This window comes from Mauremys reevesii, linkage group 6, assembly GCF_016161935.1.
Source record: "Mauremys reevesii isolate NIE-2019 linkage group 6, ASM1616193v1, whole genome shotgun sequence".
Taxonomy (NCBI): Eukaryota; Metazoa; Chordata; order Testudines; family Geoemydidae; genus Mauremys; species Mauremys reevesii.
Genome location: NC_052628.1, coordinates 42,789,007 through 42,812,434, shown reverse-complemented (window position 1 = coordinate 42,812,434; position 23,428 = coordinate 42,789,007). Strand labels below are relative to the sequence as shown.

At 39.0% G+C, this 23,428-nt stretch overlaps 1 protein-coding gene across 6 annotated transcripts in view; it reads right to left on the bottom strand.

Moving 5' to 3' along the window:
• LHFPL2 (LHFPL tetraspan subfamily member 2) overlaps positions 1–23,428 on the bottom strand; it is a 216,255-nt gene that overhangs the window by 33,800 nt on the left and 159,027 nt on the right. Inside the window, exon 1 of one of the 6 annotated variants that reach the window (XM_039545960.1) lies at positions 2,895–2,934. The exons of the other annotated variants lie outside the window; for them this stretch is intronic. The gene's annotated coding sequence lies outside the window, so the exon portion shown is untranslated. Of the gene's footprint in view, positions 1–2,894; positions 2,935–23,428 lie in introns of those variants that run through there. 6 annotated transcript variants of the gene reach the window in all.

Genomic DNA, 23,428 nt, shown 5'->3' with positions numbered 1-23,428 from the left:
CATGCCACTGTTTCCGGGAGCTGCTTGAGGTAAGCGCTGCCTGGACCTGCATCCCTGATCCCCTTCCGCCCTCTGAACCCCTCAGTCCCAGCCCAGAGTACCCTCCTGCATCCCAAACTCCTCATCCCCACCCCTACTCAGAGCCTACAGCCCCAGCTGGAGCCCTTCCCCTCCCCGCACCCCAGCCCCCTCCCACATGCTGAACTCCTCATTTCTGGCCCCACCCCAGAGCCCGCACTGCCAGCCGGAGGCCTCACCCCCTTCCACACTCCAACCCCCAATTTCATGAGCATTCATGGCCCATCATACAATTTTTATACCCAGATGTGGCCGTTGGGCCAAAAACTTTGCCCACTCCTGCTCTAACTCCTCCTCACTGCTAGCAATCTCTGTTCTTTCCATCTCCCTCTGCAGGCTGGGACTGCACCACAGATATGCCCTACCTCCTCTGCCTATTTGTGCTCCTTCCATGTTAGATGGCTGTCTACTCTTGTAGCTTTTCTACTCTATATATATATCTGAGGTGGGATGAGTGTTGTTTTCATGGGAGTTGGGTAGACCAAATGCAGGTGGGAGGCAGTTTAGATTGGACCGTGAAGATCTTATATTGTGTAAGGTGCATCAGAAATCTCAGTCCAAATCTGAACTTTGATGGTGAAAGAGGCCATGGAAAGCCCCCTTCTAGTCTTTAGTAACTCAGTCATTTGAAATGCAGTACACTGTTACATTGCTCTATTTACAGACATCAATAGCTCATAAGTTCTGGTTTGTTCATCTGAGAAAAATTTGTGGTGTTCAGCATCAGGGCTTGCATTTGGACTAAGAAGCTGTTGTGTAACTATTACAGTAAGGGCTTGTCCTCATGAGGAAGTGACTGAGAAATAAGCTAGGGTGGGGAATTAAAACACACTAATCACTCTGCACTAGCTCCTCATGTGGACACTTTTGTTCTCCATTAAGAATGCCTTTATGCGATTTATCTTAATCCTCTGGTCCACTTAATGCCCTTAAGGTAAAGTGCACAAAGGCACTCTTATGCAGAGTAAGAGTGCCTTTGGTGTCCACCTGGGGAGCTACTGTGGAAATAGCTATGGCAAACTTTTTGCCTGTGACAAGCCCTAAGTCCACTTTGATAGTGTGTCCAAAAGCTATACTGAAAAAAAAATTAGTAGCTAATGCAAATTCCAGAATTATACTGATCTTAATTCTGATCAGACATTCACCTAGAGGTGACAACTGAGATTGCTGGTATCCCCAATTTATATTCTAATTACTTCCTTAAAATCAGAAATGGAGCATAACATATGCCTCTTTACCTGCCCTGAATTATGTCATATGGGGGAGGGGGAGGGAAGATTAGCAGAAAATGCACTGAAGTTAGCAATTCAGAGATGAGAATATAAGATTTTTTTAAAGTGTACTTAAAAATAAAATACTAAAGGCCAACTGATCTTAAAGGAAAAAGAATCTAGAACCCAAATGAATTCCTATCTGCCATTCATTAAAAGCAGACAGCCACTGAATATTACTACTACTACCCAACAGATGAAGATTAGAAGGTGCCACAAAGAAATTCCTATTTCCTTTGTCTCAAAACTTTCAAACCACATGATGCATCAGTAAAGTGAAATGGGGCCTTTATTTAATCTGAGTCCTTTGAGACCAGTGGTGAAATCCTGGCTCTTCCAAAGTCTATGGGGAACTCCACTCACTTCAATGGGTCCAAGATTTTACCCCAAGAATTTGGATTTCTCTTCTCCCCATATAAGTGGGTATCTCACAGCACTCTGTTCTTGGTGAACTCCTCTTCTCGATCTACAATTGTAGATGTACCCAGATAACCTCATACACATACTTTGTTTCAACTATAATTGTCATGTGATGAGACTCAAATCAGTATCTCAATCAGTCCAGGCCCAGAACTCAGCCTGTTTCTCTGTCTCTCAGACTGTTGCTGACATCATTTCCTGGATGTTTTCCCAACAATTTACATTAACATAGCTAAAACTAAACTTTGTATTTTTTCCACCCAAATCCTCTCCATTACAGCTGAAACTGCAAAAAAAGGCAGCTGCTCCTCTGATAATTAGGCAACTCATATACATTGCTGTTTGAGGTAAAATATTAAAATGCAACTTGATATATTTTCTTATTAAAACTTTGTAGTTACAGTTAAAGATTTTGTAATTGCCAAGTATCATCATAACAATAGTTCAGTTCACTACCTCTCTCAAAAGGGAGGGAAAAAAAACAGAGTGAAGTTTTCAGGCTGATGTGCTTTTAACTCAAATTCATCCTTTGTAATAACATATACTGAGAGATGATACACTAGTCTGCCAAAAAAAGTATTTCCATTTTAAATAATAATTGGAATGCAGGGAAAGTCCACTGTAACCATACATTTTTTTCTGATGTCGCCTGTGCTCTTACGTAAGAGTTTAATGGAGAAATTCTCTTCTTAACATGAGTGACTAAAGCAATAAAAAATGTTTACAAAAAGATAGAATAGAACGAGGTTCACATTTACTTTACTAGGTGGAGATTTCATGTGAATGTTGAAAGGAAAAGCCATTAAAATGTATGATTTGTCACATGTAGCACACACATAAGAGAATTTGCCTGTGATAGTAAAGTCAGAAGCAGTTTCCCAGTTTTCAAACAAACAAAAAACATAAAATACAACAGTTTGATAACGATTCTGAGACTCGGTTTTCCCAGACATGTCATGGTGTTAGCAAAAGTGTCTCCCTCATAGGTGAGATCATTGGTTTTCAATTCTTAGGATTATTCATCAAAATTTCTGCATCTCTAAAGTAAATTAGCAATATTTCATATGTAATTTATGACGTTAATAAAAGCTCTCCCAGAGCTATGATTTAAGAAAGCAGACTAACCTCTAAATTATTCCTTCACAATTCAAATCTTCCCCAAATAATGTTCTGTTCTCCTATTATGTGTATTACTAAAACAAGCATCATGGTTGTACGTGAGTATTTTTACATAAATTAATTCTTGTATAAGGGATGCCACCAAATGGGAGCATAGCTTTCCTACATCTCCTTTAAATGAGAACAGGGGAAAAAACCCACATTTTAAAACACAGTTTTTTATTTCATAAAGATGTACAGCATAATAGGGATATAGAAATTGCCATACCCCGAGAGTATGGGTGGAAAAGGGGCAGTTTGCTCTTGGCTCCTTGTTTGAGAAGGCCCCCAGAGTGGCATTGTGACTTGGTATATGGGGTTGCAGCATCACTCAGGTCTGGCCCGGTGGCTCATTCATCACAAAGGAGGGGTGGTCAAGCCAGATCTGAGCGAGTGTCATTGCAACTGGCGCATGGGGCCACAGCGCCATTTCGGTTTGGCCTGGCTACCTGATCCTCCATAATGAGAAGAGCCAGTCCTAGCCTCACAAGAGTTGCAGGGTGAGTGTGGGGAGGGCACGCCCTCCAACCCCTTCCCACCCCCTGGCTTCTTTCAGTGGTTTTTTTTTGGGGGGGGGGCGGGGGGAAAGAGTGGGGAGGGGTGAGGGAGAGAGGCTCATTTTCAGATTTTGCCCCAAGCTCTCAAAAACCACTATTCAGCCCTGTAGATTAGACCCCTGGCCCATGTGATCCACAATCCTGTTTCTAACATTGGCCTGTTCTGGATGCTTGAGAGGAAGATGCAAGAAACACTGCAGTAGACAATAATGGAATAACCCACTTACAGGGAACATTTCTTCCTTACTCTTATTATTTATTAGTTGGCTTGTGCCCTGAAGCGTGTGAGTTTATATCCCTTATAAACAAAAATCCTATCTAGTGAAACTGTGGATGTTTTCTTTATGCATATAAATGTTTAAGCATTTTTAACCCTACTAACCACTTAGCTTTAATGATAAACTGGGATGAGTGTTGCAAACAAATGATACATTGTGTAAAAATATATATTTCCCTTTATCAGTTGTAAATGTGTTGCCTTTCATTTTCATTGAATGTTCTTATATTAGAAGAAAAAGTGAATATAACTACCAAGTTTACCTTCTCCATGCCATTCATTATTTGTATATGTCTATCATGTTCCCTCCTATTTGCATCCTCTGTAAAATAAGCACTCCTTCGCTTAAATTTCCCTTCATGGAGAAGTTTTTTCCATGACAAATAATTTTCATGCCAGTCTCTGAACTCCCTCTATCACTATCATATCCTTTTTTGAGATAGGGTGATCAGAATGCCCTGTTGAGCAAGCATTAGCACAACTCATACAGAAAGTAGGTTTCATTTGGTTTGGAAAAAATGACCTTTTGTTCAGGTTACTTAGCCATATGGACAGTCCAAATCCAATTTAAGCGAAATCTACTGCAGATGTTCTCCTCCCTGAGATCCATACAGCATTCAGAAATGGCAGTAACTATACAGGTTTCAGAGTAGCAGCCGTGTTAGTCTGTATCCGCAAAAAGAACAGTACTTGTGGCACCTTAGAGACTAACTAATTTATTTGAGCATAAGCTTTCGTGGGCTACAGCATCTGATGAAGTGGGCTGTAGCCCACGAAAGCTTATGCTCAAATAAATTTGTTAGTCTCTAAGGTGCCACAAGTACTCCTGTTCTTTTTGAGTAACTATACAATGTCACTCATGTACAGGGCTAACAACCATTTGGTTACTATTTTATCAGACATTACCCCAAATTATCACTTACACTCACTTCTTTTTAAGATGTTCCACCTTTTATGGCCAGACACTATGCACAGGGCGCGCGCGTGTGTGTGTGTGTAACATACACTACAAGGGTGCGATTTCTAAAGTGCATTAACATATTGCATATTAATTGGTCCCTGTAGACCAGGGATGGGCAAACTTTTTGGCCTGAGGGCCACATCTGAGTATAGAAATTGCATGGCGAGCCATGAATGCTCACAAAATTGGGGTTTGAGGGCTTTGGCTGGGGATGCGGGCTCTGGGGTGAGGCTGGGAGCTGCGGGGGAGGCACTTGGGGTGGGAGAAGCGTGCAGAGCCCCCTGGCTGCCCCTACACATAGGAGCCGGAGGAGGGACATGCCGCTGCTTCCAGGAGCCGCGCAGAGCTCCCGGTGGGAGCTTGAGGGCTGGACTAAAAAATATCTGGCGGGCCGGATGTGGCCCCTGGGCCATAGTTTGCCCTCCCGCTGTAGACCCTGCTGGTGAGTACCAAAAATTCCCTAGACTAGAGTACTATAATGTAGTACAACACCACATTAAAGCACATTAGGGAACCGTTAGTGCATCAGCAGAGTCTACACAGACTAATTAATGTGCAACACATTAGAAATCACACCCCCGTAGTGCATATTAGCCCACTGTGTAGGCAAGCCCGAAGTTACACTAACACAGTGAAGTAAGATCCAATGTCTAAGTAGGGGAACCCAGCTACTTCCCCTTTCTTGTTTTTAATCAGGAAAAAAACATTCATTTTTAAAGTGAACTCTTAATGCATAATGTTCTTAAATGCAAAGCAGATAAATAAAACTAAATGCTCTTTCTACTTATCTGTATTAAAGAACTGTACTCTCCTCCATTTTGCATATCTGTGCAAAAATAAATTACAGCTGGAGATAGATCCAAATTATAACATTTGAAGCCAGGGCTTGATCTTAAGTTCCGTTGCAGGTGTTTGGTTTGGCCCATCATAGAGAGGAGAAGAAGAGTTGCAAAGTTCAGATCTGAATCAGCTGCATATTGTTGTTGCTTATTAAAAAAAAAAAAGCCCCGAAAGCAAGACATTAGAATAACAAGGTGAGAGCCCTGCAACTACATTCTAGCATTTTTTTTTATGGCCAGTTCTACATTATCTCCTTGTACCTTTGAATCCTATTAACTGAAGATTAAATTGTAGAATTGAGCTTCCCCCCATACCCATTCTGTCAGCTTGAGTGTGAGAATAAATCATCCTTAGAAAAGTGGCTTTTGGCTCAGTTTAAACAAACGGCTAAATGGAAGGCCACACAGAAAGCTGAAACAGTCCCAATATATGAAACAACTGCAGGCACAATTAGATCTTTTCTTCTCATGTTTGGTACAGTCCAAAACAAAGCTATGCAGAGGAGTTCCTATACCTTTTGTTTACAAAATGTAAGTTCAAGAATTATACAATCTAAAATGGGCAGATCCTTTAAGGGTCTTGGTTCTAGTTTTCCTGAAATCAAGTATCAGAGGGGTAGCCGTGTTAGTCTGGTTCTGTAGAAGCAGCAAAGAATCCTGTGGCACCTTATAGACTAACAGATGTTTTGCAGCATGAGCTTTCGTGGGTGAATACCCACTTCTTCGGATGCAAGCATTCACCCACGAAAGCTCATGCTGCAAAACATCTGTTAGTCTATAAGGTGCCACAGGATTCTTTGCTGCTTTTCCTGAAATGTTATTCATTAACGGCCTTGCAACTTTCAGTGAAACCTTTGAACTATGAAAATGAAAGTAGCTTCTATTTATTTTGGTGCTTTCAAACACACTATTTAAACAAAAACAAAAACCTAAGACTGAGCGACTTTGCACAGAGCCCAACCCTGGTCTTTGTGAGATCAAAGGAGAGCTCCCTGCTGTCTGAGGCAGAAGGGGAGCACTCACAGGAAGAGTGATGTAAGAAGATAGAGAATTTCATTTCCAGGTGGGGTTCAGAAGAAAGGAACCCCACCATCCCAGGAACTAAGAATGAGAAAGGGAGAAATCTCTCTCCAAGCAGCCACAAAGTGAGAGGCATGAGGAAGGAGAAAATAGGATATTTTCTCCTCCTATTTCAGTCCCTTCGAAGTATGACAGATAATCTTCCAAAAAGACCTGCAAAGTATTCTTTCAAAAAGACCTACAAGGTCATCTCATGTGCCTCATATGTCAGGCAACATGCTGCATAGGGTATCAGGCACACCATCACTGAAGTGACAGCCATAGATACCAACTCATTATGTTAAAAGTGTGTCCCTATTTTTCTCCGCAGCTATCTGTATTTATAGCTTTGTACTGTTGGAAGGGATGCATACACCACATTTTGCTGCAACAGAAAAGCTGAAATGAGGACCAATATCAAAGTTAAGTAAACATCCAACAGTGAGCTTTCAGAAAAATGTTAATGCCACCAGTTCTTACTAAAGCTCATGTAGGGCTATTTTTGCAGTTAAAGATACATACAGGTGAGTCTCATGTTACGCGGGGGTTCCGTTCCGTGGTTAGCACGTAAAGCGAAAACCGCGTATAGTCAAAATTACATTGAGTTGAATGGCGGGCGGAATCATCAGCACTACAGTTACAGTATTAAAATTGTTATTTTTCTCTCTTTTTTTTTTGCCGACCGAGTAAAGCTGAAACCGTGCATGTTAAATGCGCGTAAGATGCGACAGACCTGTAATAAGATGTGCATTCTTAACAGCAAAATGAAGTTTACTTAGGAAGAGTAAAAGGGAAGGCCAGTTTCACATCTGCAATTTTTAGACAGGATCCTTCATGCAGGCATCACAAAATAGTTGGCAGAGTCATAATATATTGAAAAGAGGAAGGTTTTAAGCTGAGCTGTAGTAAGTTGGTTGGAGAGAGAGCTCCAGACAGACAGGACAGCAAAAAAGGAGTGATCCCAGTAGTGATCCCATTTTCCCCCACTAAAATAATATTGCATATGAGCAATATCACTTGTTACTTAGAGACAAGAAAGCAACAAAGTGTAAACTGGATTTCATGTGTTCAGTTAAAAATCCCTTGTATCAGCTATATATTTATTACTTCTGCAAACTTGCAAAGATTCCCTAAAATATGCATCATTGTGATATGCTGTTAAACAGCTGCATATTCTACCCAAGCAGCTGCATCTCAATGGTAAGGGAGGCAATGACAAAATATAATATGTAATGTCTATGAAGTGTTTTGGCATGAAAAACATGATATAAAGCTAAGGTATGAAATATTACTAATACAAATTTTGAAAAATTGTTAAAACCCAGCTGAATTTCCTTAACCGATTTCACATTTCCTTTTGTTCCATTTTTATCTCACCTGATTTATTTCAGCTTTCTTCCTGCCAAAAATACAGCTTGCAGATGTGAGACCTTAGAGTGCATGCCATTTGTGTGCCCAAATTACGAGTGCCAAAGGGCAAGAGAAAGAGTTAACAGAAAATATTGTGCTGAGGTTATTTCATAAGGCTACTGATGGAACCCCTGTTCACTCCATCTTGCAAATTCACATTTCCTGGTACTCTGATAAAGATGTCCAAAGTACATGTGGACTTGCTTCCAGCATAGCACAAATTATAATAAATGCACAGAAAACTGATGTCCATTTCAACTGCTCTGTTATTCCATAAATAAAAGGTGAATGGGAGTTTTGCTATTGACTTTAATGGGGCCAGGATTTCATCCAAAATCCCAAAAAGTGCAAAACACTCAGGATTCTCAAACTGTAGCAGATTTAAAAAAAATAGGGATTAATTTCCCTCTTCTCTCACTTAAAACAAATGTTGCATATTTTTATGCTTTAGTCAAGCTAACTAGGATTTTCAACATCTCCAAATCAGGGTTGCAAATTTTCAATCAGGAGATTTGTTCCATTACTCCTTATTTACTGACTTTTGGAATTCCTTAACTCTACAGCCATTACATTATGTTTTGAAAACTTATTCAAGATCTTCCATAATTCCAACATTTATTAAAATGTATGAAGAAAGAAAAGCCAAGGTGTAGTATTTCTATTGTTTGTATCTCAAGAGAAAATTACAAATCACATAAAAAGTTATCACTACAGGGAACAATCTTGGCCACAGCTACTGAGATAGCCTAACTGTTCAGGAATTTACCAACTGGGAGTGGAAGCATGAGCTTTCTTTCTTTCATTCTGCATGAAGTCACTAACGTCTCAAGATTCCCAACTGAAGCCCAGTCGCTGGTTGTCTACACTACACCACCTCATCTGTTAAGACAGATCCAAATACTCCTTCTTTGTAATTAGCATGAACTTCTTGTAATGCCTTTCGACTCTAATTAAGGCTTCTACAATAAAAAATGTATTGGGAGGAAGTACAGTTTGAAACACTAACATTTGTTAGCAAACATTAACCTGCTGTTTCCTGATTGAAGATTTTCACCTTAAAGAAAAGAAGGCCAGGGGTCTGACTGAGTACATTTGAAATCATGAATTATACCTAAATGCTTTGCAGAATCAGTCTGGCAAATATTTAATTGTCCTTTTGTTATAAAAAGCAATTTACTCTCATATGATCAGAGTGACAGATTCGGAGCTGCTCTGTAATAATTAATGAATACAGAATGTCAACCTCGTTATTGGGATGTTTACTGCATGAACATACTGGCTTTGTTTAATAAGGGGGTTTTGGGAAAAACAAGCAAGAACAGAAACAATAGATCAAGATAAGCCACTTCTCAGCAAACACTTGAGAGCTGTTAAGAGACAGTGCTAGGACTGGAAAAGGTCCACAAATAGAGAAGATCAAAAGGAACACACATTGTCCAGGGGAACCAGGTTGAGATACTCCTACCCACTGTGCTATCTGTAGAAGTTAGGCCTATCTAGATTACTATCAGGGATTGGTAAACCCTTACAGAAGATACACATGCATAATCGAAGAATACTTCACATGCATGTAGATTGTTTTAAAATCCTCTCTCTCTAAATGCTTCAGTTCATATTGTTAAACAATATTTTGATTTTAAGATGGCTGTCTTGTCACTGTATACCATTGGACACAGACTCCCACAGAGAAGAACCACAGGTGCCAGAACTCAGTCACACCTGCTGGGTAAAACGTGGTTGTTACACAGGGTACTGTAGCCCCAGGCTCAAACTAACAGTGGGAGAATTATGGAATTCTACCTCTCATGGGTGTAAACGCACAAAGCCTGAGATCTGAAGAGGGGCAGTCTGAGAGATCAGAAAGGGGCAGCCTTGTAATCTTGACAATCATATTTTCACCAAACATTATTCATTGTATACATTTGTACACAAATAATTTATTACCTCTTATTCCTTCCACTAGCTATCAAGTCATACTACATGTGCCTGCTAATATTTTTTCTCCCATTCAGCATGCTTAACATTACTTCAAACATTTTCTTTAATAATCTATAGAACACTGACAAGGAAGCACTTTCTCTTTACTTGAATCAGAACAAAAACCGACAGTACAGTAAACTAGCCTACTGAGGGATCACTAAAACACTCTGTGAGTCTGGGAGATAAAGAAACTGATGAAGTTTCTAAACATTTGTATAATGCTTCAGTCATTGAACTACCATACTGTTTAAAAACAGACATTTTGGAATCTGTTTACTTAAAAAAGAAAGGTAGTTGAATGAAAATGAAAAATCCCCTTAAAAAAAAAACAGTCAAGCCAGACAAACAACTCAGCATAATACCATGTAGAAGCTATTTGTATGATGGGAACATCTTTCCTTAGCACCTGCTGACTATCATTTTATTGTGTCTGCATGTAGGGAGAAACAGCAGACTTGGAGGTCGACTTAGGGGTCGTGGTGGACAACCATCTGAACATGACCCCCAAGTGCAAATGCGGTGGCTAAGAAAGCAAACAGAAACCTTGTATATATAAGAAGGGAAATACAGAGTAAAAATAGGAACATGTTACTGCTATTGTATACAGCATCTGTCACATAACTATTGAAACACTGTGCCCAGTTCTGGTATCACACACTTTAGAATGGATGTTGACAAACTGGACAGAGTTGAGAAAAGAGCTAGAAGAAATTGAGGTCTTGAAAACCTGCTTTACAGTGAAAGTCTAAAGTAGCTCACTCTATTCAGTTTATCAAAAAGACACTAACAAGGTGACTTGATCACAAAGTATTTATGTAAGGAAAAGATTTCTAACTTTAGAAGGCTCTTTAATCTAGCAGACAACTGCATAACAAGACCCAATAAAGCTAAAGTTAGACCAACTCAGACAAGCAATAAGAGGTGGGTTTGTTTTTAAACAGTGAAGGTAATTAACCATTGGAGCAGCTTATCTAGGGATACAGTGGATGCTCCATCACTTTAAGTCTTTAAATTATGCTCTAGCTCAAACAGAAGTTATGGAGTTGATACAGGCATCCCTGGTAAAATTCTATGGCCTGTGTTATGATTTTGGTATATTATACCAGATGATCACAATGGTAATTTCTGGCCTTAAAATCTGTTTATCTATTAATACATTTATGTCGGTAAGAATTTGAAGAGGGGGAGGCTGAGAAGGGCTGGTGAAAAGTCCTAGCCTCTTAATTTAAAGGCGAGCATGTGCTTAATTGCTTTGTTGATCAGGGATGGATTAAAATGCTTTGCTGAATTAGGGCCTCACATCCTGAAAGGAACGTATATGAACAGAGAAACTTTTTAGATTTTGTTGCATTTTAAACTGTTTATGAGTATAACATTTGAGTTCAAATATAAGATAAGATGCAATGCAGTTGCAGTATATAAGAACAGAATATGAATGAGAGACTGCTGAAACTGAAGTTTAATTGCTGCTTAACAGTCAATCAACCATACAACTTCTTACTTCAGAACAATTTCTCCCAAAATACAGTGCATATGGTAAGTCTAAAGTGGCAGATACTAACACCAGTTGGCATTTTAAATGAAACACATTAAATGTTACAATTTATTACTGATTATGATGCCTACTATCTGTCTTCTGTTTCATCATAAAATGTCTGTTTCTAGAAAGCTAACTGGTTTCATTAAAAAAGGAGCCTTTAACAAAGGAGGGAAAAAATACAAACATACGACTCAAACATTTATGTAAGCCTTTATCAGTGATGCCAAAAACATCAGTTCTAGAGTCTCATCTCAGTAAACCACAAAAGACTTTATGCTGAGGCAGAAGTTGTAGCTTGTACAACTTTGGACATTTAGACTGTATATTAAAACATAAGAATGGCCATAATGGGTCAGACCACTGGTCCATCTGGCCCAGCATCCTGTCTTTCAACAGTAGCCGGTGCCAGACACTTCAGAGGGAATGAACACAACAACAGGATAATTGTCAAGTGATCCATTTCCTGTCATCCAGACCCAGCTTCTGGCAGTCAGAGGTTTGGCTAATAGCCATTGATGGACCTATCCTCCATGAATTTATCTAATTCTTTTTTTAACCCAGCTATGCTTTTGGGTGTCACAGCATCCCCTAGCAACAAGTTCCACAGGTTGGCTGTGTGTTGTGTGAAGAAGTACTTCCTTTTGTTTGTTTTAAACCTCCTGCCTATTAATTTCATTGGATGATCCCTAGTTCTTGTGTAATGTGAAAGTGTAAATAACACTTCCTTATTCACTTTCTCCACACCAGTCATGATTTTATAGACCTCTGTCATACTCCCCGTTAGTTGCCTCTTTTCCAAGCTAAACAGTCTCAGTCATGTTAATCTCTCCTCAGGTGGAAGTTGTTCCATACCAATAATAATTATTTTTTGCCCTTCTGTATTTTTTCCAATTCTTATATATCTTTTTGAGATGGGGAGACCAGAACTGCATGCAGTATTCAATATGTGGGCGTACCATGGTTTATATAGTGGCATTATGATATTTTTTGTGTTATCTATCCCTTTCCTAATGGTTTCTAATATTCCGTTAAGCTTTGTTGTCTGCCACTGCATATTGAGCAGATGTTTTCAGAGAACTATCTACAATGACTCCAAGACTTTTCTTGAGTTGTAACAGCTCATTTAGACCCCATCATTTTGTATGTATAGTTGGAATTATGTTTTCCAGTGTGCATAACTGCATTTATCAAGACTGAATTTATCAAGACTGAATTTCACCTGTCATTTTGTTGCCCATTCACCAGTTTTGTGAGATCCCTTTGTAACTCTTTGCAGTCACTTTGGACTTAAGATATTCAATCAAGATATTAATCAAGTTATCTGGATTAATTTTATATTGTCTGCAAATTTTGCCACCTGACTGTTCACCGCTTTTTCCAGATCAAATATGAATCTGTTTAACACCACAGGTCTCAAGCTCTCTCTTCACTGTGAAAACTGACCATTTATTCCTATCCTTTGTTTCCTACCTTTTAACCATTTGCTTATCCATATGAGAATCAGCAAATCCCTTTTATCCCATGACAGCTTCCATTGCTTAAAAGCCTCTGGTGTGGTTCCTTGTACAGTATATCAATAGATCACCCTTGTCCACATCCTTGTTGACACCCTCAAATAATTCTAAGATTGGTGAGGCAAGATTTCCCTTATAAAAGCTGTGTTGACTTCCCCAACATTTCATATTCATCTATATGTCTCATAGTCCTGTTCCTTCTGTACATTTTCCTGCTCATAGCTTTCACCCACACCATAAACTCTGTCATTTTATGTTATAAACTAGATGTTTTTAATGACAAATATGAGTAACTATAAAAAAGAGTTCACAACATTCTCAGTGCAAGTTTTTCAAAAATAGTTGCCTAGAGTTAGGCTATTAAATCCTTACCTTAATCCCTAAATAAGTGATATGATTTTAAAAATTGCTCAGCACCCTCATCTCCTCAGTAGCTTTAAGCACTCAGTTTTGAAATCTTGGCCTCGAAGTCTGCTATAGTAATATCTCATGGCATCACTGTAAGTTGGCTACTTGACTATGACAAAAACCCACAGCAGATGACTTTGATAAGGTGATCACAATATAATACCAAGTCCCAGGAGATATGTGGGCTTTTCCTTCACAGAACAGTAATTCATAAGGACAGAGTTAACTGTAAAGAATCTAAAAAAAAAAAACCCACTGCTTTTCAAAGAATTGCAGATGTGGTAACTAATACCCACTTCAACAGGGTTATCATCATGTCATCTCAGACCTTCGTATGGTCCTTTTGTCAGTTTACATGACCTTCCATAGGATAACTGATCCCAACCAGATCACCAGTTTGAAGTGTCTTGTGTCTAAATTTTCAAACTTGGGTGCCTAAAATTAGAGACCTAAACAACCATCCTGATTTTCAGGGGGACAGAGCCTCTACAACTCTCATTGGCTTGCTGTGTGTTGCATAAATCATATGAGGTACAATTTCAACAGATATGGGATGTCTTTGGCCACATCTCCTCCCCCCCCCCCGCCCCCTGTAGACCAGCCCTTAGAAATACATGGCCAGATAGCACCTCTTTGGACTTTCACTTGCTTAGACGGAAGAGAAAACTTACTGAATTAGGTTAGATAGTGTTCTCACTGCCTTCCTTCCATCTGGGTTTTTTGTCATTGGAGGGTAGTTTTAGACTGAGGTCTAGGTCCCAAAGAAAGCTTGCTATGGGAGGCTGGTTCAATACATCTTCTGGTCTTGCCCCCTCCGAGCCAATTTTTGGGAGGCACAGACACTTTCTTATCCTTCCCAGCACTCCACTGCCCCTGCCAGTAGAGGGGAAGTTGCTGCAATCTCTGTGGCCTTACCCCAACAGATCTATTTCAAGAAATGTGTGCATGAAGGATTTCACCAAGGCATATACCAGCACAATATCTGGAAGAATTTGAGTATTATGTTGCGTTTTGTGACACGAACAGATGCCAACTAAGGACTAGAATGAGACCACTTACTTCTGACCCATGAAAAGTTTTTAACTCCTATCACAAAGTAAAAAGTTTAGCCCACTGGGCTAACTCCACCTCTCCCCTTCAGTCCCAAATCTAGTAGACAAAAGCATGGTGTTTCAATTTTTACCAAAAGACCTTTTACCTAACCTTTTGTTAATAAATCCACCAGTGTTAACATCTGATTCCTAAGAGTCTGAGAGCTCAAATGGAGTCATTCCACAGCGGAAAGTGGGAAGTCTATGGATTACGAAAGGCACTTTTAAATTTTTTTTGTTGCAAAGTACATTTTTTGGAAAGTCCCAGTGCCAAGACTGTTGTAAGAGCCAGATTAGCTGGTTTTATTATTCCAGTATTTAGTTTTCCATCATGCTTAAAAATACCATATTTGAATAATGTACAACTTACAAATATTGGGCCAGATCATCAGCTGGCAAAAATCAGCATAACTTTACTGAAATACATGGAAGTACACCAATCTATGGCAGCAGAGGATCCGTCCCATTGTGCATTAGAAAACTAGTTCAATAAGGAATAATTAAATGTATTTATAGCATTAAGATTTGTATGAAATTGGTTTTGGTGCAGTTTTCCTTTTACACTATCAAAAGTAACTTTTTGTTTTGCTTTCCCTATGACCAATGTTTGCACTGACAGATATTTGTTGCTCATAAAATTAAAAAAGTGAATCAACTGAGCACAACTATTATTGTCTAAGTTAATCATGATTTTGTTTGGCTCCCACCTGTCCCAGATATAAATTTTGTTCAAATACCAGGGAAACAGAATCACAAAAAAAAGTTCCTAAAGTGGAAGGGACAGTGCTATTCAGGTAAAGAATAAAAAATTTAGCTGATCATATACAGAGCCAATTTCCTTTGCTGCTAGTTCATATTTACCCACAAAAATTTGAGGCAAACACAAATTAGTAAGTAAGTGCTTTTTAAGGGAGAATACACAAAATTTGCAATATTAGCTATGAAAGAACGTGTAACACTAGGTATAGCTCTCTGTTGAAAAATAGTTCACATAGCAATTAAATTATCGCACAACTTATTGAAACATTTCCCGATTGCTGTTCACTCTTCTTTAAGATCCAGAAGTTATATAATAGAGAAAATTTAACTACTACAGAGGAGTGACCTATGATTTCCACCTTTTAAATTTTTTTAAAATTTTATTTATTTTATTATTTATTTTGGTTTTTAAATGGCTACCATTATGGAAAGAATGGGAACATTTTGCTTCTGGCCAAAATTTCCTCTCATCCTTCAAAAAGCTGGCTCAATGGTTGACTTATTTATTGATTTTTAATTAGAGTTGAGAAGAGATTGGGACACTGTCAGAGTATTTAATTTTATTATTAATTTATTAGAGTTAAACTATAAAAAATGTTCACATAAAAAGAGCGAAATTTTTCATCAGTTAATTAAACCTACAATAACTTAATGGTAACCATCTTGCAACATTAAATATCCTTCTACAAGTAACAAATTATCTCAGCCAGCCAATAAATCAAAGCATCAGGAAAGCTACTTTCACATACACCCAGGAACACATCCTTAACTTTTCCCCCAAACCTTGTCAAATAAATAGCTTTAGCAACACACCTGGGAGATCCACACACCTGGGCTATTTCTGAACAAAATTTTATAACAAGGGGAATCCAGCTCGACAACAGAGTAGAAAAAACATCCTTATCTGTGTTAAAAACAATTTAAGCTATTAAAAGAAAGTATTCTAATTCACTTTTTCACAGTAAGTGCTAACTGTTTACTTTTCCCAATTGTTGCTCATCCTTGGAAGGTGCAGAACCAATGAGGTTACATCTGGCCCACGGCGTGACAGCATCCTGGCAGAGAAGTGCTAACCAAGCACTTTCTTGCTTGTTTATCCAGTGCACTTTGAACAGCCAGATGGTCCTGAGCTCCAGGACATTAATACATAGCATAATCCTGGGACCAGATAACTTGCCTCTGCAGGTGGTTCAGGTGGGCACCCCATTTTATGCCCAAGATGCGTGATGAGCATCATCATGGGAGAGTAGGCCAAGTGCCTCCTTTCATACATTCTTCAGGTCCAGCCACCAAGCGAGTTCTCATAGGACCAGGGCAGGACGGTGACTCTCTTGTTCATATGCTGTCTAGAGGGGAAGTACACCACCTCAATCAAAGTTGTAAGGGTGACATCTGGCAGACAGCAACATGACATAAGTGCCGACATATTGCCTAGTAGCCCCAGACATGTATGAACCATTGTTGACTGATTCCATTTTAGGTCCTTTGCAGCTCTCACTGATCAAGAGTTAATCATGGCTCCTATGAACTCTATCACATGCAATGGTGTAAGAGACTGTTCCTCATACTTCACAATGAGTCCTATTTGGTAGAACAGGAAAAGGACGCACCCCAGGGCTGCTGCAATCTCCTCCTGGGACCTGATCAGCCAGTTATCCAAGTATGAGTAGATGTGAATTCCCTTTCTCCCTTAAATGCACAGCTGCCATTTCCAGGCATTTGGTGAACATTCTTAGTGTCATGGAGACTCCAAAGGAGAGTACCCTGTATTGGTAATGTTCAGGTCCCACTGTGAATCTTAGGTTCTTCCTGTGAGCCAGACAGATTGCCATATGGAAAGAAGCATCCTGCAAGTCAAGAGCCATCAATCAGGTCTTGAGCTTGAAGAAACAGAATGATGTAGGAAAGCATTAACATCTTGAACCAGAGATGACTGTTGAGTCTTCACAGGTCTAGGATAGGAGGAAGGCCCCCTTTCTTTTTCAGGAAATACTGGGAATAGAAGTCTCTTCCCCTGAATTCCACTGGTACCTGTTCGGTGGCTCCTAGACAAAGCCAGGAGGCCACTTCTGCCTATAACAGATCCTCTTGAGAAGAGTCCCTGGTGAAGTACAGGGGAGATGGGTTGGCATGGGGTGAAGAGTGCAACCAGATAGGGAGCCATGGATGATGATCTCTAGCACCTATCTGTCCAATGTTATGGTCTATACAATGGAATGGGGCGAGGTGGCTTCTGGTCTGGATCTGATGTGGCTCCCAACAGTCCCATTAAACTTGCTGACCTGCTGTAGGAGCAGGGTGCATTGACACTGGCAGTTGTGGAGAGGCAGAGGAGTAAGATTTTTTTCCTCCAGATCCTTGTCCTTGTCTTGTTTGATTTGATTTTTCCTGAATGGCTAAAACAACTGAAGAGGGTTGGGAGGGACACAGAAGTACTTAAAAAAAACAAATTCTACCATTAAAAATAAATAAATAAAACGGGACAATGAAAGATGGACAAGCATATTTACAAGTTTGAAATTTTATACAGAAATGTTGGTCTTGATTATACCTAATAAAAAGTTTTTCTTGTTTTCAAACTTTTTTTTGTTAAATTAATTATTAAAGAGTCTTTCACAGGAAGCCATAAAAAGAAACAATGAGCAAAAAGCAATTAAACCACTGGTGAGTGCAAGGAAAAGATAAGGGAGAATACTAAAAATAAATCTGATGTAGTTCTGAGGGTGGTAAGGAAGGAAAGATCAGTAAAATGTCCATGTCTTTATACAAAAGTAGACATAAAAAAAATCACAAGAAAGGGAAATAGGAATGAGCTGCTGTTAGGCAGACATTATGGAACAAAGGACACAACTGGATTGCTAACACTGAAGGTTATAAAAACCTGTAAAAAGCAGGAGATATGAGAGAAGATCAGCTGCTGCCTAATGTTATTTAAACAAATTTTAAGGAGGGTGGAAAGAATCAGCAGAAATGAAAGGGCTTGATACATTCCAGAAGGTGCAGGGGGGTGCAATTTGTATCCATGCACTAGCTGTGGCAACTGTATGAGTGGAGATGGATTAATCCTCTGGACTAATTAGGTGACAGCACTTCTCACACTGTTCATCACAGGAGGGCAGGATTAAACTCCAGACAGGACTCCAAGTGAGCCTTGCTGATGGAGACTGGCCACACCAAATTACCCCATCTCAGAGGTGCCTATGATTGCTCTACACACTTTGCCGCAGTCCACCTCCATTCTGTGTGGGCTTTCCCACACACAGAGCTCACAATCAGTGGAATCCAGGTACTGAATCTGGACAATGCTTTTTACCTGACTATACAAGAAGCAAGGAATAGAAATGGGGAAATCATATATGTACTCTGTGCCACTGAATCAAGATATAAAAGAAAAATTACTCCTGAGCAAATATCAAAAAATGTCAAAACTACAGACACTAATAATTATAGAGGGGTTTTACCCCCAGAAATATTTGTTAAGAGAAGTAGCCCAGAAAAGGATTTAAAACAAACAAACAAACAAAAAAAACCCATAGGAGAAGTAAACACTGTTTTAGAACTGGTATACATACATCAATAGGGAGGAAATGGTTGACAATTTTTAAATTACAAGTGATTGCAAATGATTGTGAACTGATTAGAATTCTCTAAATTGTGGATGAGCTCATAGGGACAGCAATGCACGGACATTTCATTTCAGTATTGGAAGCTTTGGGAATGAAGTTAGTTGTTTCCAAAAAAAAACAGGAGTACCTATGGCACCTTAAAGACTAACAAATTTATTTAAGCATGAGCTTTCGTGAGCTACAGCTCACTTCAGTCTCCTGTGTAGAGGTGATATGGGGCTAGGAAGGTCACACAGTGGGATGTGATAAAAGCACAGCAGACATAGGTCCCTCTATAAAAGAAATTCAGGAGAGGTGAAAAAGGGAAGGTTACAGAAATCACAGGCTAGTCAGTCTAACCTCAACACAGGACCAAATTATAAGGCAACCTAAAAGTTTCTTTAAAAGCAGTTAAAAGCAAACACCACAGTGGAGAGCAAGAGACTCTAGAAATCAAACCTGAATTTCATCTTGTGTTGCTCTAGAATGACAGAATAAGCCCCAGATTTGCAACTATTTTTTTAAATATAAAAAACCATCCACAGTAACTATTTCTCGAGGGTAAAAGGATAGTTTATCCTTATGCTCTTTCAATTGCTGTTTTAAGTCTGACTGCTAGTAAGATAGAGTGCCTATCAGTGGCAACAGTAGGGTGGTGGTTTATGTGATGTAGACGCTTACTTAAAAGGAACTATTTTGAGGCATAACTTATTTCATACAGCCTCTGAACAGCCCTTAGACCATGGGTCGGTAACCTGCGGCACGCGTGCCAAAGGTGGCATGCAAGCTGATTTTTAGTGGCACTCTGCTGCCAGCCGGGGCCCTGGCCGCCGGCCCTACTCAGCCCGCTGCCTGCCTGGATGGACGGAACCACGGGCCGGCAGCAGGCTGAGCAGGGCTGGCGGATGGAACCCCAGACCGGCAGCTGGGTTGCATTAAAACTTGCAGCTTGGTGGTGAAAATTTCTATATCCCATTAGCAGTCACCTGAACTATCCAGGTTCTTAAGAGTATTGTATTTCAAGTTAAAGACTATATAATCTCACATACACACAGAGAGTAGAATTTAAGGCCCAACATACTCATTTAATGTACTCGTTCTATGATTCACAGCATTTATGTAATGCTACAAAGTCACAGCTTGATGAAAAATATGAACGTAAACTGTTATTTATTGTTTAAAAGTTAAGGGCATCCCAAGTTTGGTTTTGAAACAGATAAAAAGTAATTACATACGATAGTAGCAGGATATTGCAAAACATGATGACTTTTTTCAAATCCTCTCTGTCACTTTGAGTCAGCAAAGAAAAAAGTAAAATAGTAAACTGGATTCATAGGTATTCTACTGCACTTAACTTGTAATTAATCACTCAATAGAACAACCGTCTTTGTAAGACAAATAAGGGACAGAAACAATTAGTAAAGAAACACAAGGAAGGATTTTCCCTCTGAAGATTTAAGTCATATATTTGCATTAGGACTGGAACATAAGGAATCTTATAATGCTCAAACAACTATTGTACTATTCCCTATGAAGTTTCTATGCTAATTTAAAAATGTACCATGTACTTATTTCATTATATAAACTAACATACACTGAAACATTTATTTACAAACAACTACTTATGTTTTACTTTTGAAAATAAACCTTTAATGTACACCAACCTTAAATGGCAGACAATGCAGCTACACATGCATTTAATTTAATCCCTTTAGGACGAAGTCATAGTCACACACAGTGCGCCTGTGGAAACTAATGATATTCTGATTCTGATAAGCTGTTATGCATGCTGTCACAAAATGCACAAAAGAACGAGAGAGAGAAAATAAAGAAGAAATCCTTTATTATTTCAGAAAGAAAAAACATTAAATCCAAGCAACAATCACTTTTTTAAAAAAAGCACTGTTATGTTCTATTGTAACTTCCACTGGACAGTTAAACAATTTAACTCACAGTAAGACTCTTGCAAAATAAAATTGAGTTTTAAGCTGCAAAACTACTACAGACTTTGACCATGATCCTTCAACTTGATACATGTACCCTGTACCAACTGGCTCTAATTACAGGACCAAGGCCTAAATTCCTATGACTAGTTCTCTCATAAGAAATTAACCTGGAAACTTAGAAATTTGGTATTTATTTTTAACTATAAATCTTTTAACTGTGTAGTTTTTTTCTTGAACAGAAAGATTTCATAGTAGTTTTAGAAATGCCCAGTACAATTAAAAAAAAAATTCTAACCTGAAAGCCAAAATTTTGTCAAGTCATCATTCCCATAAGGGTTACCTCATTATTTCATCTGAGTAAATCATTCCTTTTGCAATGAATACAGGCGTCTTCTGAGGATTAATATGCATCTACAAATGTGTCTTGGAAACGAAACAACAAACTGACTCAGTTACTATGTTTTCACTCAGTTTGTCTGGTATTCAGGAAGCTAGACTCTGATTAGCAATCACCTGAAAAAACTCTTTAAATGATGAGTGGCCTTTTAAAAATTCATACATTACAAGTGCACATATGTATAATGAAAATGCTGGAAAACAGCTTCTTTTCATAACATTAAAAGAAAAGCAGAAATTGTTTCAACATTATCTAACAAACTGACTGACTTTTTATGTAGTACAACCTACCTTATGTGCGGGGTGGGTCTCAAAAAGCTAAGAGACTAAAACATTCTAAACATTTGGATGATTGTTTTTGCCTTTTTAGTCTCAAATTATTCAAGACAGGCTCCCACAAGATTTCTGATTTTCACAGACCTGTGCACAGAGGCTCCAAGGCTAACAGATGAGACGTCTGGATACCCTGAACTGAGACAATGATTTCCCTAAATGTGACAGATTACCTTTTGGCTTTGTTCTAGTGGAGCAATGTCAATTAGTGTGCTGTGCCCTTTAAATATCCCCACCCTGAAATCTGGTATCTAAAATATATACCTTTAAAGATGATGCAGTCTAAGATTTTTTAGAGTTCTCTTTACAGCTATCTCCAAGATACAAATCAGACAATATTAAAGAAATAAACTATGACAAAATAAAGGATAGTTCAGCAGATTCCCTCAAGATGGAAATTATAAATGGAAGAGTTATGAACAGTTAGAAGAATAATATACTATATTGTAATAGTCCCTCAAGCCCCATATCCACTAGGAAATTGACTCATTTGTTGACAAAGTTTGTCTTTAACTAACATGGTAGATTCCTTTAAATGGCAAAGATTGCAGCAAAGGAGCACATAAGAGCTTCGTAGGAAAGTGGGCTCAATTTTAAGTCTCAATGAGATCTACAAAATAAGTTGTGGCTGTGCTAGAGTTGATGTAGCTGGACTGAAAATCAGGAGGGACTTCACAATTATTTAAAGAGCTTTTTCTCTGGTGGAATCAACGTAACAAACCAGTCAAGTTTCTAGCCACATTCCCTGTAGTCTAACATTCTCTAAACTACAAAACAAATAATAAAGAACAAACCAAACTAAAATAATATGAACAGGGCAGCTTGTGTGTCTGCACAGAGAGCCCTCTCATGACTTCAGTGGTAACCGGTTACCTAAAGGCAAACAAGAAGCCTTGGGCTTTTCCCAGTTACCCTCAGCTCAGGAAGTCATTCCCAGAATGGTCCAGAAGTACTGTATCAGGGTTTTAGTTATCTTGGCACAGAATTTCTAATGACACTGCACCTTTTCACTCTCCAATAACAAACAATGCAATACATAAATTAAAAAAAAAAATCAACTTTGTGCTATGACCAAGTTAACACCGGTCATCACCATATGAATTTGTTTGAGAAAATTCTGAGTTTGGAAGAAGAGAGAATGGAAGCTGGAATTCAGCCTTCAGCTGCAGCATGTACTGCCTTGCGTCCACCTCAAAGTATACTGCATTATAGATGGGGCTGGTAGCAATGCCTATTATTGATGTATCCTGAAACTTCCCATGTCAGACCATATTTTCAGTTGCTAACTAACCACTTGGGCTGAAATTTTCCATGCCAAATGTCTGCCTCGGACTTTTTTATTATTTCAGCCAAAACTGCTGAACTATTTCCGAGAACAAGGCTAAAGGAAAATACATTGTTTTGCAATGTTAAAAGAAATCTTTTTTTCAGAAAAGCTCTAGCACACCCATACTTTGGAGCAAGTACTTGAAATTTGACAGGAGGGTGGTCTTTGTGTCGGGGATTTGCCTTTTGATGTTCCTATAAAAATCTTCCCAAATTTGCCCATGTTATAAGACTCTAGAAAAAAAATGGTAGAATTTAGCGGCTAAAAATCTCTGATAATTCCACCCTCACTGAACATGCACCAACATATCTCAGCTCATAATACTGAACAGACAACACATGTGCCATCCCAACAGAGCAAGTGGTCGTGTGCCAGCCTAGGAGGGATATGGAGCAAAGCAAACTTTTCCTGTAATTGCTGCTGCTGCTGCTGCAGGGGTTGGGCTGGCGACTGGAACTTATAGCAGGGAGCCAGTCTCTCCTGCGCTCTCCCTCTACCT